The sequence below is a fragment of the Castor canadensis genome, chromosome 16, assembly GCF_047511655.1.
Source record: "Castor canadensis chromosome 16, mCasCan1.hap1v2, whole genome shotgun sequence".
NCBI lineage: Eukaryota > Metazoa > Chordata > Mammalia > Rodentia > Castoridae > Castor > Castor canadensis.
The window spans coordinates 8,396,187-8,413,465 of NC_133401.1; positions in this window are offsets into that span (position 1 = coordinate 8,396,187).

A 17,279-nucleotide genomic window follows, 5' to 3' on the forward strand; every position below is an offset into this window, starting at 1 on the left:
GTTGTCCCCCTCCCCCAACCTTTCCCTCTGCCAGCACTGAATCTTAAGGACTCACCATTACTCCCTCAATTCAGGACGTCTTGTGACCCACTTATCACTTCCCCAACTTAGGACAGTGTCTGCTGATCCTCAGAAGAGTGAAGATCACATTCTCCCCCATCTTAACCTATCCCAAAGTAATGTCCTGACATCCTCCATTTTTCTCATTTTACCTTATTTCAGTACTATGCATGTCATCCTTTGTACAAAGTCCTCTATTGGACTCCCATAGAACCACGTGTAATAGTTCTCTGTCCTTTCTGAGTGGGGTCATCACCCTGTGCCATCATTGCTATAGGAGAATCATGATGGTATAGACACAATCACTGCTTTGTTGAGAGCTCACACTTGAGTCAGGGACATGGTATCAGAGATGGGAAAATTTGGTGGAACTGATACAAACAAGACCTAGTAGATGCTATGGAGCTAGTGCTGTGGATAAAGACTATATTAGTTCAATACCAGAGGACACTGATCAATTAAAGGACCAAAAATGTACTGAAGAGGAGATTTGTGTGTGTGTGGTGCTGGGGATCAGACCCAGGGCCTTGCACCTGGTAAATGAGCACACTACCATTGAGCTACATCCCCTACCTAAAAATTTTACTTTAAAAGGTACAACTTGATTTTTTTTTTCCTTTGCAGAAAAGGCAAGTGGTACTAGAAAAAAGAGAACCATGAGGGAACCTTATCTGGATCCTATGAGAAGAAAGGCTTGCATAGAGAATTTACTATCTCTTGACTTCAAATCCATCACCATTCCAATAATATACTTACACCTGTATTTCTTTTGGCATCAGGTGCAATGTGAAGCTTTTCTAGTAGAGGGTACAGGAGAGACATAGAGTGAGTGCATTTCTTCTGGTTTTGCAGACTCCATTTTGCTCCTTGCTGTGCAAAGCAATGACCACTGACAGTTTTGGATGGGTTTGCACAGTGGAAGACCCTGCACAGTACTTCTTTCTCACCCTCTGGTTTGAACATTCATTTGACAGATCTTTCCCAGCTTTCTGTATTTATAAGAATTTTCTTCCCCGGAAGGAAATGTTAAGACCTTGGTATAGAGCCTGTTTTGTTGAGAATGCAATGAGTTTCTCCTGAAACCAGATTGACCCCTCACAGCTGACTTTGAATACAGGACAAAGGAGGTTCTGCTTGATTCAGTCCTGACACCTCCACTTAAAAGACTCAGAGATCTTCACTCACTCTGCCTCACCACCCACTCAGCTAGTTTCATCTGCCTCTTCTGACCTTCCTAGTCCTCTCCTTCAGAGAACTTCAGCCCCCTCATTTCACTTCCCAGCCTGCCTTTCAGGAGTTCAGATTAGCTCTTCAACTGAGCATGTGCCTGCTCATGCACCTCCACTGAAAGGGATCCCAGCCCTTTTCCCCTTTTTTTTCTCTCATAGCTGCCATGAGCTGAGTGCTTTCCTCTATCACACTCTATTATATTCTGCCCTGCCAAGGTGCAGAAGTAATGGAATCAACTGACCACAGACTTGCATCCCTAAGCACTGTGAACCAAAATAATTCTTTCCTCCTTCTAAGTTGAATATTTCAGATATTTTGTCACAGTGACAGAAAGCTAACACAACCCTCTGCAAATCCTTAGATCCCCAAACCATCTCATTGAACTTTCGGAAGGAACAATCCAGAGCCCAATCTCTTTCCACTACTGGAGAGATTTCCTGCTGCCAGAAGCCTAGACAATCATATGGGGAAGTCATTGTGTATGATGGTAAATCTTTGTTGACAACATAACTGGATTGAGAGATGCCTCAGAGATTGGTGGTAATTCCAGAGACAATTAGATCACGGATTAAGTGTTTGACGTACACATGTGATATTATTGGGAAGTAGTGAAAGACAGGAGTGGGGCCTAGTTGGAGGAAGTAGGTTATGGGGGCATGTACCTGGAGCTATCTCTTGCCATGGCCTCCCTTTGTATTCCCTTTTCTCTGCTTCCTGGCTGCCATGATGTGAACTTCTTTGTTGTGCCACACACACCCTATCATGATGGACTTACATCTCTGAAACCAAAATAAAAATTTCCTCCTCTCAAACTGTTACATCAGATATTTGGGCACTAATATACTGTGACATGAACTCCAGGCTTGTGGCACATGTGTGTGCATTTTCAGGGCTAAACTCTTGAAAGCCAAGCTATGGTGACAGGAGGGAGGAGGGGGGTTAGCAAGGTTCAGAGAACCAGCTTCTACTCTTCCCTTGGGAACCAATTTATAAAAACTATGGGTCTCTTCCAATGCCCTCATGGTAACCATTTCATGGTATGAGGAGGGGCCCATTAGATTCCTTTGTGGATCACTATGTTGTCAGTTTTTCATCACTATAAGAAATACCTGACAAAAGAACTTAAGGGAGGAAATGTTTATTTTTGGCTCATGGTTTCAGACCATGGTCAGCTGGCTCCATTACTTTTCATCCTGTGGCAAGGCAGAAACATCATGGCAGAGGAAACTGCTTACCTCATGGCAGCCAGGATGCAGAAAGAAACAGAGAAAGAGGCTGAAGACAAGATATAACCCAGCAACTCACTTCCTCCCATCAGGCCCCAACTTCCAGTTTCCATATCTCCCAATAGTCCATTCAATTATGAATCCATCAGGGGATTAACCCTTGATTATGTCAGAGCCTTCTCATGATCCAGTTACTTCCCCAATGCCACATTGGTGAATGTGGCATTGGGGAACAAGGCTTCAACTAATGAACTTTTTTTTGGGGGGGGGGAGTGGTGACACTTCATATCTAAATATCACCTAGGTAGGAATGGGTCAGTCAGGGAAGTGATGTAATGATGAGAGTCAAGGATCGGCTGCTGGGGGAGAAGACACTAATTTCCAATGAAGGGGCAATGGAAAACTCTCTGACCTTTGAGTCCATTTTCCTCCTTTGAACTGGGCCTAGCAGACCCTATCTTGGCTTCAACAAACCCCCACAGTCCCTTTGATTCTGACAAATGTCTTCAAGGAAGACTTCATCACAGGCACAGTCACAAAACATACCTGATGCAGGAGTGGTTGTGCACCCCTGGCTTCTGGTGTAACTTTTGCAGCCCTGTCAGGCTTCCTCAGCTTCTCAGTGATCCAGATCTTTGGATTGACCCACAAGAGATAACAGGCTGAGCATAAACCCTCTATGATGCCAAAAACGGGTCCTGCACCCAAAGTCCTCAGGAACATCCCTAGGCAACTAAGGAGGCCACTGAAAGGCATTTCCTCAAAGGAATGTCCCCAATGACCCAACTTTCTCCTGTAAAGTTCCACACCTGCCAGGCACTGGTGGCTCATGCTTATAATCCTAGCTACTCAGGAGGCAGAGATTGTGAGGAACATGGTTCAAAGCCATCCCTGGCAAATAATTTGCGAGACCCTATCTCAAAAATACCCATCACAAAAAAGGGCTGGTGGAATGGCTCAAGATGTAGACCCTGAATTCAAGCCCTGGTACCACAAATAAAAAAGCTCCACCCCTTAATGATTCCTCCACATCCCAATAGTACCACAGGCTGGGAAGCAATCCTCTAACACATAGACCTTTAGGGGTCATTTCAGACCCAAACTATAACAAGGGTTTCTCTCTCTCTCTCTCTCCCTTTCCCCCCTCTCAGTACTGGAGTTTGAGTTTGTAAACAGAGCCTTGTGCTTGCTAGACATGCACTCTTCCACTTGAGCCACACCCCCACCTCTTTTCACTTTAGTTATTTTTTGAATAGGGTCTTAAGTTTTTGCCTGGGGCTGAAACCCCTGTACCATGACCCTATCTGTGCTTCCCATGTGGCTAGAATAACAGGCACACACCACCATTCCCAGCTTTTTATTGGTTGAGATGGGGGTCTTGTGAAATTTTTGTTCAGGCTCTCCTCCAACCTTGATCCCCACCCTCTCTAGTAGCTAGGATTACAGGCATGAGCTGCCACACCTGGTAAATGTTTTTCACCAGTATAACTTCTTTGATGCTAGTAAGTTATGAGTGATGACTAAAAGTCTTTGCACATTTCTTACATAAGTGGGACTTTTCATTAGTATGAATGCTCTGGTGTTGAGTAAGTTGTAAACCATGGATAAATGCTTCCACCATTTGTCACATTTATAGATTTTTTTAATAACTATGAATCATTTGATGTTGCATAAGATTTGAAGCCCGAATGAAGACCTTTCTGTATACTCAACCAGTATGAAGGCTTTCTCACCATTTTGAAGTCTCTGGTGCAAAGGAAGTTGGAAGTTCTGGGTAAAGGCCTTCCAGCATTCTTTACAATCATAAGGCTGCTCACCAGTGTGGACGTTCTGATGTCAGGTGAGTTGTGAGCTACAAATAAAGTCTTTCACCAGTATGAATTCTGTGATGAAAAATAAGTTGTGAGCTTTGACTAAAGGCCTTCCCACATTCCTTTTTTGTATGCATAATATTTCTCACTAGTATGAATACTCTGGTGTTGAGTTAGGTGTGAGGCTCATCTGAACCCCTATATTTATAGGGGTTGTCAATAGAATGACACCTTGGATGTTGAGATAAGTAGGTATGCTGGCTGAAAATTGGGCATTTTATCACATGGGATCATCCTTTGTCTGAAATATTTCTTCTGATTTTCTGGTTACGTTTCCAATTTGCCTTTGACTTCCAAATATTCTATGGAATTAGTCTTCACAAGTTCACAGTTTTCAAAATTTTTTCATCAGTGTACTTTTTTGGGGGAAATAAGTCCTTATTTGCATGCCTTGAAAGTCTGGAAGATATGACATTATATGATAATTTAAAAGAAATAGAAGTTATATAGCAGAAAAAGCAAATAGGAAAGTCACACCCATAATAAATGACAGGCTTCTATCAGTATGTTCAATTATTGTTCATTATGATATCTAGCTTTTACATCAAAGCCTGCTACATACTTATATAGCTTCATAAAAATATTGTTTTATATTTTATTTTATTCTATAAATTTCTATTCTATTTTTCTATCACAGTCAAAATTCACTAAAGTGATATATATTGATGTTGTTATAATATCAACACAGTTTGAAAATATTAAATTAGAATGATCTCATATATTGAAATGTAAAAAGAGCAACTGAGAACTCAGAGAACTATGAAACTCAACTGCAAAGGTAAGAGAAGCAATTAAGGAAGAATAGAGGAAAGAATAGATCTCATTATACCAGTAGATTAGCAAATGAGGATCAAGAAAAAGGAAAACATCACAAAACAACAAAATGACAGAAAATACTACATACTCTTCAATAATAACACTGAATGATAATGGTCTTACTTCACTCAAAAGTTGGGTTAAAAAAACACAACCCGGCCAGGTGTCATTGATTCATATCTGTAATCCTACCTACTCAGGAGGCAGAGATCAGGATCATGATTCAAAGCCAGCCCAGGAAAATAATACATGAGACCCTATCTTGAAAATAACACAAAAGGGCTGTTGGAGTGGCTCACATCATACAGCCTGAGTTCAAACCCTAATTTGTTGCCGTTGAGAAATGCATCTCATTGACAAAGTAAGTATTGTGGCTTATGGTGAAAGGATGGAAAAAGACTTTTCAAAAAAGTGAATGGAAAATTGCAACTAGAAGAAGGAAGCAGAAAGTGTGCTTCCTAAAGTAAAATCTTGGAGAGATGCTGGAGATACACCTGGCAGGAAAAACCACCAAGAGGAGGCAAAACTCTGACACCTCCACACCCCCAGCCCGCACATAGCTTCCTCACTCCATGTTAACCCGAGAAACCAGGAGGGCTCCTGCACCACCAGACACCAGCTCCCAACCTGCCTGGCAGACCTACAGTACAGGAACCAGAGGGAAACAAAGAAAACAGATACCCAGATCCAGACTCCAACAAAACGAACATAAACTATGCCAAAGAACACAATGAAGCTCACAAGAACAATAGGAAAGAAGAAATCCTGCAAGTAATCAATGAGAATTTTATAGAGATGATACTGGATATGGTAAACCAAAATGTACAGGAGACACTCAAGAAGTTCTAAGACAACAAAAATAGAGAATTTGAGAAAGCACAAGAACAAATAAAAGAAACTATAGAAGCACTGTATAAACACCAAAGTGAAACAAAGAACATGATAAAGAGATAAATGAACTCAGGACAAAAATAGATAATATTAAAGAGGAAGTGACTCAGGGTATGGAAAACCTCAGAAAAAAGAATGAAACAGAAATGCAAAAAATATGGAAGACCAACCCAGCAGACTAGAACAAGGAGAAGACAGAATCTCAGAACTCGAAGATGAAATGGTAGTTAAAAGAAAAACCACAAAACTATTAGTTAAACAACTGAAGACCTATGAAAAGAAAATGCAAGAACTTACTGACTCCATCAAAAGACCAAACCTGAGAATCATGGGCATTGAAGGAGAAGAGGTGCAAGCAAAGGGAATGTGTAATATATTCAACAAAATAATAATAGGAAATTTCCCAAATCTAGAGACAACTATGCCCATACAGGTACAGGAGGCTCCAGAACACCAAACAGACCTGACCAAAATAGAACAACCCCATGACATATCATCATTAAAACAACAAGTATAGAAACTAGAGAAAGAATATTGAAGGCTGTAAGAGAGAAAAAACAAATTAACATACAAAGGTAAACACATCAAAATCACAGCAGGCTTCTCAACAGAAACATTAAAAACAAGAGCTTGGGGTGAGGTCTTCAGGGCACTGAATGAAAAAATCTTCAACCCTAGGATACTCTACCCAGCAAAACTATCATTCAAAATAGATGAAGCAGTAAAAGTCTTCCATGATAAGCAGAAACAAAAACAATATATGACCACAAAGCCACAACTACAAAAGATTCTTTGAGGGATTCTGCACACAGAAAGTGAAACCCAAAATAACCATGAAAGGGGAGGCAGTACCAAACCACAGTAGAAGAAAAGGCAAGAAAGTAGAGAGTAACATCAGTTTAGCTCCACACAATCAAACCCTCAAGCAACTAAGACAACTAAATGATAGGAATCACCACATACCTATCAATACTAACACTTAAGGTTAACAGACTTAATTCCCCCATAAAAAGGCACTGCTTGACAAACTGGATTAAAAAGGAAGATCCAACAATTTGTTGCTTACAGGAGATGGATCTCATGGATAGAAATAAGCATAGGCCTAGGATGAAAGGCTGGAAGAAGATTTACCCAAAACCAGGTAGGACTAGCAATACTTATCTTGGACAAAGTAGACTTCAAACCTACATTGATCAAATGAGATAAAGAAGGACATTCCATACTAATAAAAGGGGAAATAGACCAAAAGGAAATAATGATTATCAACCTATATGCACCCAATGTCAATGCACCTAATTTCATCAAACATACCCTGAAGGACCTAAAAGCATATATTAACTCCAACACAGTGGTCGTGGAAGACTTTAACACCCCACATCAATAGATAGCTCATCCAAACAAAAAATCAATAAAGAAATCCTAGATCCAAAACATGCCATAGATCAAATGGACCTAGTTGATGTCTACAGAACATTTCATCCAACTTCTACACAATATACATTCTTCTCAGCAGCCCAAGGAACCTTCTCCAAAATAGATCAAATCCTAGGGCACAAAGCAAGCCTCAGCAAATATAAAAAAATAGAAATTATACCATGCATTCTATCTGATCACAATGCATTAAAACTAGAACTCAACAACAAAAATAAAGACAAAAAACATGCAAACAGCTGGAAACTGAAAAACTCATTGCTTAATGAACAATGGATCATTGATGAAATAAAGGAGGAAATTAAAACGTTCCTGGAAGTCAATTAAAATGAAAACACAACCTACTGGAGCCTACTGGACACAGCAAAGGCAGTCCTGAGAGGAAAGTTTATAGCCATGAGTGCATATATTAAAAAGACTGAAAGAGCCTAAATCAATGACCTAATGATACATCTCAAACTCCTAGAAAAACAAGAACCAAATCCCAAAACAAATAGAAGTAGAGAAATAATAAAAATAAGAGCTGAAATCAATGAAATGGAAACAAAAAAAGCCATACAAAGAATTAATGAAACAAAAAGTTGGTCCTTTGAAAATATAAACAAGATCGATAGACCCCTGGCAAACCTGACTAAAATGAGGAGAGAAAAAAACCCAAATGAGTAAAATCAGGAATGCAAAACAGGAGAGAACAACAAACACCATGGAAGTCCAGGAAATCATCAGAGACTACTTTGAGAACCTGAATTCAAATAAATTTGAAAATCTTGAAGAAATGGACAGATTACTAGATACTTATGATCATCCAAAACTGAACCAAGAGGACATTAGTCACCAGAATAGATCTATAACACAAAATGAAATTGAAGCAGCAATCAAGAGTCTTCCCAAAAAGAAAAGTCCAGGACCTGATGGATTCTCAGCTGACTTCTATCAGACCTTTAAAGAAGAACTAATACCAACCCTCCTTAAACTGTTCCACAAAATAGAAAGGGAAGGAAAACTGCCTAACACATTTTATGAAGCCAGTGTTACACTTATCCCAAAACCAGGCAAAGACACCTCCAAAAGGAGAACTATAGGCCAATCTCCTTAATGAACATTAATGCAAAAATCCTCAACAAAATAATGGCAAACTGAATTCAATAACACATCAAAAAGATCACCATGACCAAATAGTCTTCATCCCAGGAATGCAGGGGTGGTTCAACATATGAAAATCAATAAATGTAATAAACCACATTAACAGAAGCAAAGACAAAAACCACTTGATCATCTCAATAGATGCAGAAAAAGCCTTTAATAAGATCCAAAACCATTTCATGATAAAAGCTCTAAGAAAAGTAGGAATAGAAGGAAAGTACCTCAACATTATAAAAGCTATATATGACAAACTTACAGCCAGCATTATACTTAATGGAGAAAAACTGAAACCATTCCTTCTAAAATCAGGAACCAGACAAAGATGCCCACTATCCCCACCTCTATTCAACATAGTACTGGAATTCCTAGCCAGAGCAATTAGGGAAGAAGAAGGAATAAAAGGAATACAAATAGGTAAAGAAACTGTCAAAATATCCCTATTTGCAGGTGATATGATCCAATACCTTAAAGATCCAAAAAACTCTACTCAAAAGCTCCTAGACACCATCAACAGCTATAGCAAGGTAGCAGGATATAAAATCAACATAGAAAAATCATTAGCATTTCTATACCATGTAGAAATATAATGAGCAAACTAAGAAAGAATATATGAAAACAATCCCATTTACAATGGCCTCAAAAAAAATCAAATACCTAGGAGTAAACTTAACAATGGATGTGAATGACCTCTACAAGGAAGACTGTAAACTCCTGAAGAAAGAGATTGAGGAGGACCTTAGAAATTGGAGAGATCTCCCATCTTCATGGATTGGTAGAATCAACATAGTAAAAATGTCTATACTCTGAAAAGCAATCTACATGTTTAATGCAATTCCCATCAAAATCCCAATGACATTCATCAAAGAGATTGAAACATCTATCGTTAAATTTATTTGGAAACACAAGAGACCATGAATAGCCAAGGCAACACTCAGCAAAAAGAACAATTCTGGAGGTATCACAATACCTGACTTCAAACTATATTACAAAGCAATAGCAATAAAAACAGCATGGTACTGGCACAAAAACTGACATGAATACCAGTGGAACAGAATAGAGGACCCGGATATGAAGCCACACAACTACAACCAACTTGTCTTTGACAAAGGCACTAAAAATGTACAATGGAGAAAAGACAGCCTCTTTAACAAAAACTGCTGGGAAAACTGGTTAGCAGTCTGCAAAAAAACTGAAACTAGATCCATGTTTATCACCCTATAACAATATTAACTCAAAATGGATCAAGGATCTTAATATCAGACCTGAAACTCTAAAGTTGGAACAGGAAAGAGTAGGAAATACTTTGGAATTAATAGGTATAGGCAAGGACTTTCTCAATGGAACCCCAGCAGCTCAGCAACTAAGAGATAGCATAGACAAATGGGACTTCATAAAACTAAAAAGCTTCTGCTCAACAAAAGAAATGGTCTCTAAACTAAAGAGACCACCCACAAAGCGGGAGAAAATATTTGCCAGCTACACATCAGACAAAGGACCAATAACCAGAAGATATAGGAAACTCAAAAAACTAAACTCTCCCAAAATTAATGAACCAATAAAGAAATGGGCAAGTGAACTAAAGAGAACTTTTTGAAAAGAAGAAATTCGGATGGCCAAAAACCACATGAAAAAATGCTCACCATCTCTATTCATAAAGGAAATGCAAATTAAAACCACACTAAGGTTCCATCTCACCCCTTTTAGAATAACCATCATTAGCAACACCACTAACAACAGTTGTTGGTGAGGATGCAGGGAAAAAGGAACCCTTTTACACTGCTGGTGGGAATGCAAACTAGTACAACCACTCTGGAAAAAAATCTGGTGGCTTCTTAAAAATCTAAACATTGATCTGCCATATGATCCAGAAATACCACTCTTGGGGATATACCCAAAAGTATGTGATACAGGTTACTCCAGAGGCACTTGCACACCCATGTTTATTGCAGCACTATTCACAATAGCTAAGTTATGGAAACAGTCAAGATGCTCCACTGCTGACAAATGGTTAAGAAAATGTGGTATTTATACACAATGGAATTTTATGCAGCCATGAAGAAGAATGAAATCTTATTATTCACAAGTAAATGGATGGAACTGTAGAACATCATTCTGAGCGAGGTTAGCCTGGCCCAAAAACCAAAAATCATATGTTCTCCCTCATATGCAGACATTAGATCAAGGGTAAAGACATCAAGGAGATTGGACTTTGATCACATGATAAAGTGAGAGCACACAAGGGAGGTATGAGGATAGGTAAGACACCCAAAAAACTAGACAGCATTTGTTGCCCTAAATGCAGGGAAACTAATGCAGAACATTTAAAGTGACAGAGGCCAATAGGAGAAGGGGGCCAGGAGCTAGAGAAAAGGTTAGTTTGAGAAGAATTAATTTAGGATATAACACATATGTACAGGAAAGCAATGTGAGTAAACTTCCTGTATAGCTCTCCTTATCTCAACTAGCAAAAACATTGGGCCTTCCTATTATTGCTTATACTCTCTCTTCAACAAAATTAGAGATAAGGGCAAAATAGTTTCTGCCTGGTAGCGAGGGAGTGGGAGGGGGGAGAGGGAGAGGGCAGGGGGATCAGGAGGAGGCAGGGGGAAAGGGGGAGAAATGACCCAAACATTGTCTGCACATATGAATAAAAGAAATTTTTTTTAAAATAGTGAATGGACTTTTTTGAAAATAGGCAGGGGTACTTAGATAAAACAGACTTTAAACCAAAATTAGAGGAGAAAAAGAGGTCAATTAATTTTAATGAAGGGAAAAGTCCATCAAGTGGAGGTATCATTTGCTAACATACACATACCAAATGTTGTCACATCCAACTTCAAAAAACAAATGCTACTTACAAGCATGTATGATAGTTGCCAACACAATAATAGTAGGAGACTTCAATACTCCACTCTCAACAATAGAAAAGTGAAGTCATCCAGACCAAAAAAAAAATCAATAAAGAACTTCAGATTTAAAATGACCCTATAGACAAATGGACTTAACAGACATCTACAGAATATTTCACCCAGTAGCTGCTCAATACACATTCTTCTCGGCAGCCCACAGAATTTTCTCCAAAGTATATCATGTTTTGGGATATAAAGTAAGTCTTAACAAATACAAGAAAATTGAAATAATTCTGTGTCCTATCAGATCACAATGTGATAAAACTAGAAATAAACAGCAAAAGAAACTACAGAAAATATTCAAGTACATAAAGACTGAACAATACAGTGTTGAACAATCATCAAAAAAATAAGGGGATTTTTTTTTAAATGTTAGAATCTAATGAAAATGAACTTAGAAGTTGGAGATACATCAAAAGTAATAAGAAAAGTTTGTGAGTGCCTACATCAAAGAGAAAAGGAGATGGCAAATAAATAACCTAACAATATACCTTAAGCTTCTAGAAAAGCAAGAATAAAACAAACGCAAAAGTAGTAGGTGGAAATAATAATAATTAGGGCAGAAATTAATAGAGACTAAAAAATAATATAAAGAATCAATAAAAAAAATTGGTTCATTGAAAAGATAGAGAGGTTTTGATAAATACTTAGGCAGACTATCCAAAAGAAGAAGATTCAAATTAATAAATTTAAAGATGAAAATGGAGGAATCACAAAAAAATACTAATGAAATTCAGAAAATCAGTATGGAATACTCTGAATACTTATAAAATTCTAATAAGCTAGAAGATTTAGAAGAAATGATTAAATCTAGATATATTTGACCTATCTAAATTGATCCAAGGGGATATAAATCACTTAACAAGTAATAAAATTGAAGAAACAATAGTCTCCCAACAAGAAGAGCCCAGCATGGGGAGTCTCTGCTACCATTTCCTGCATTGGGAAAAGGAAATGCTTCTTTCTCTTTTCTCCCCCCTTATTCCTCTCCTAACAAACTTTACTGTTACTTTTACTAAACCTTTATGTCTTGCTTGCTTGAGTTCTTCTCTTGCTGGAGGCAAGAACCAAGGTAATTTTCAGGATAATTTTTTCTCACAACATACTTGGTGCTGTGACTCAGATACCAGATCTCACCTCTGTTTGTTTGAGAGGTAAGAACCAACCTCCCTGTCTCTCTCCAGTTGAGGACATGGCTATCCTCTCCGTGCTGCCTCTGCCTTCTTACCTAGTCACTAACTGCCAACAGCTTCTTTTTTCTACTGAGTGCTTACGTAGATCTCTAGCCTCCTTTTCCAGAGCTTCAGCCTTTATTTTCCCTTCCTTCTCTGGGTCTGGGCTTCTTCCTTTTAGACCACCACCTGACAGAAACTTATTCCAAGTATGGTTTTTCTATGGTTATGAAGGCATTTCCTTGTTGTTAGGGTATTCTCCAATTTTTTGTGCTATCAAGAATGGCGTAGGCCATGAGAAATAGTAAATCAGGACTATTCCTTCTCCTGCAGACCCGAGCCAGATTTTGAGCATCATTTCCAAAATCTAGGTATTTGGGGTCCAGGTGGTAGGAAAATGGCACTTGGATACTTTGTATTTTCCTAGTCTATGCTCCAAATGAAAAAACTGGGATTCCTTTGACCTCAAATGCTGGCTGCTCCAAGAAGCTCAATTTAAAAATAAAGGCACTGGAAGGAAAAGAGGTGCCAATGGGAGAAAATTAGGTACGCAGGCCACTCTTATTTCCTAGCCACTAGAAGGATGCTTTGAAAGTGACCACACAGGTTTACCTAGATCATGGGATGGAGGATGCTTCTCCCAGGCTCAGGGGTTCAACCTAGGCTCAAGGCTTTGACCTAGTCACAAGGCTGTCACTCCAGGAAGGGATGCCCTGTTGGAATTAAAGACCCTCCAGTGCTGAAAACACACACACAAGAGACAGAAAATCTTGACAAGGCAATTTCTTTTGATCAAAAGGGAGCAAGCATGTGAGCACAAAATGTCAGACAGTGGCTCTTCCTTATATAACTGATGCAGTTGTACCTGCCCCTTACCTGGGATTTGTCCAGGTCTTTCTTGATTGGCTAAAAGGCTTAAGGGATGGATTAGGGCACATAATTTGGTGGGCAATTTTCATGGGCAATGGGACTGTACAAGAATCCAGAAGAAACAGGAACCCTTTAAACAATGCAAGTCACCTAATTTGGCGACCTGAGGAATTTTAAGTAATCTAAGAGGGTGACATATACTTTGATAGAAAAGATCGTTTTTCTTACAGCCCTGCCAGGATGACAGTTAGCTCTCTCTTCATTTCTTCCAGATGGGAAACATGTTATCTATTCCCGCAGAAATGTATAGCCTGCACTATCTTGGTATGCCCTAGGGAGGATTGTAATCTGGCTAAACAATCTAAGGGCATTCTAAAGTTAATATAACTATATAAATGTGTACATTAGTCTATCAAGCATTGAGCAAAAATGTCTTTTGCCTCTTGAATTGCAGAAACAACTGACCAATGTACTTGTGCCCACCTACTTAATTTTTGCATGTTCTTGAGCTCTTAAATCTATGCATGCTTATAGAATTAATGTAAAGGAATTGCAACTTCTGTTCTCTTTCTCTTCCCCAACTCTTTAGCTACTATTTTCTCAGAAAAACCAGTTTTTCAAGTATTTATGTCCACTAGGCCTAACTAAAATACAGGCATTTTACGGATAGTAATCTTGATCTGTTTTCATCTCTATTGGTTTTCTAGAATTGAAATCCGTGCCATTTAACTAAGGAGTGGACATTGGTCACTCAAAGTACTTCTGTAATAAAAACCATTTTGTAACTTATTGAAAATTCATGTACTCTAAAGGCAAAATTAAAAGGGGGACTTATTGTATTAGTAAGGTGTATGTCATTTTAACACTAAAATAGGAGTTTAAAAAATATATTTAAGAGATAAAAAGAGCGTAATGGTATAAATTAATGCTGTCCATCATAATTATTTTCCTAAAATGTTATATGCAACAAAAATTGCTTTGTCAATGGCTGAACATTTAAAACATTCTAACTAACTGTTTTAAGTTTTTGTCATCTAGAATTTGTATTCTTCTCTAAGGCATTTACAATCAAGTTCCCAGAAAATGTTTCTATCTATGACCACACTCTAATGGGCAATTCCCACTAGTTACTGTGCCCTGTGACTGCAGCTCCCACCATCACAGACTGCTGAACAGTCCTGAATACTGAAAGGCAACTTGTCCTCCCTGGCCACCCAAAGAGAGCATGGACCAGAGACTCCCAACTTATGACCAGGTCCCATGCCTGCAGGAATCAGCTAAGGACAGATTATGACTCCCCTTTTCCCTGAAAGATTTCAGGGTCTCTAGTCCTAGAGTAAGGAATGATAGGTAGCAGTTAGACATAAGAGGTGGCCATAAAAGGAGACAGGGAATTAATATTATTTTAATAAATGTTTAAAGGGCCAGAGTCTGACATTGGAACAAGGAGAGCCAGAGCTCTTTAGCTCTTTAGCATCTAAAGTTACAGGAACATGGAGACAAAAAGGAGCAACTTGCTTCTGCTTTCCTCTTTGAGATGTTAACAAGCTGCCAGGATCCTTGGATGGATAGAGAGGAATGAAAGGGAAGTTCTAAAGTAAACCTATTATCTCTGTGACTTGGGTGGGATGAGGGCTTGATGGGGTGTGATGTGGAAGGGTGACTCCTCCCTGTCAGCCATCCCAGCCATCCAGACCCATTATCTTTGACCACATGTATCCCTCAAGCTCTTCAGTATAAAACTAGGAGTTTGGGACCACCATTTTGAGTCTTTGCTCCCATTTCCTGTGTGGGGAACAGGAAATACTTTTCTCTCTCTTTTCTCCCCACTGTTCCTCTCCTAATAAACTTTACTGTTATTTTTACTAAAAAGGAAAAAGAGGAAGAAAAAAGAATAACAAGAGCCCATGATAGGATAAGTTCACACTGAATTCTACCTGACCTTTATGGAAGAACTAATATCAATGCTCCTCAAACTATTCCATAACATATAAAGGGAAGGAACACTACATTCTATGAAGCCAATATCACCCTGATACCAAAATCCAGTAAGGACACAACAAAAAAAGAAAACTGTAGACCATTTTCCTTGATGAACACAGAGCGAAAATGATAGTGAATAATATTGAAATGCGTCACCTAGGGATGGACACCTAACTGTGACTTCCCCATCACTTCCTTATGTATGGAAATCAAATCACATCTGTAGTCAACCTATCATCACATATACCTCTCCAATCACCTTGTCTCTTGGATACTGCTTCCCATTCTGGAATCTTTAGTTCTCCCTATTCTTTTCAAATAAGACATTAAGTTGCTTTCATTTATTTCACTGTTCATGCCTTGTCTCATATCTTGTCCCATTTACTCATCTATCCAGGCCCAACTTTATGTTTTCATCCCAGAATATCATTTCCCAGGCACATTACAGATTCACAGTGACTTACCTCACATCATGCTAAGACACAATGAAAGAACTCTCTAATTGATGGAATGTTGAAGATCTTAGAAAGGGAAAAAAGAAATTATCTGAAATGATGGAAGGAGTCTGAAGTGACAGAGATTTCAGGAATGTCATTTATGAAAAGATTATGATGGAAATACAGATCAATAAATAGAGTACCAAAAGTCTCATAAACTCCCACTGGGATGTGAAATGGAACTTCCATAGTGAAAAATAGCTTGATAGTTACTCATAAAGTAAAACATATATTTAGCATATGATCCAGAAGTCACAGTCACAGGTATTTACACTTATGTTCAAACAAATATCTGTACATGAAATACTGTAATTTTAGCCCTTTTTTTGCAGTATAAGGACTTGGGCTTGTACTGTACCACCTGAACTATGCCTTCAGCCCTTTTTCAGATAAGGTCTGGAGCTAACTTTTGCCCAGGATAGCATTGAACTTGTGATGCTTCTATCTCTGTTTCTGAAGTAACTGGGGTTAAAGTTATGTACACCACACCTAGCACTGTAGATTTTTTTATTCATAATTGTCTCAAACTGGAAACATCTCAGAAGTTTTTCAAAAGTTGAATTATCAACAAATATTGGTACTTGCATATAATGGAACACTATTCAGAAGTAGAAATAAATTATTGATTCATGTAACAAACAATATAATAAATCTTAAATATATTTTGCTAAGTGAAAAGGGCCAGACCCCAAAAGCTACATATTTTCATTCCATTTATATGACATTCTTGGAAAGGCAAAACTACATGGAATTGCTTTAAATAGGGTGGGGAGGAGGTTGAAGGGGAGAGATGATGGAGGCAATGTAAATAATGTACAATGTAAGTCTAATACGAATTGTCACGAGTCCCCCCCAGTATAATGAATATATCCTAATACAAAAATAAACAAATAAAAATATACACTTTAAAATATAAACATTAAATACACACAAACACACACATACGTGTGATTCTTGGGGAATACCTGGGCTGGTGTATAAACTTGGGAGTTATCAATAACAGTTGATATTTGAAGTTATGGATCACCCAGGGAGTATCTTCAGATATAGAAGGAAAGGAAGTTTGTGGATTGTGTCTTAGGGCACATCAACATTTAGAAGTGAGGTAGATGGGAAGGAACCAGCACTAGAAACTAAGAAGTAGCAATGAGGAAGGAGAAAAATGAGTGTGGATCCCAAA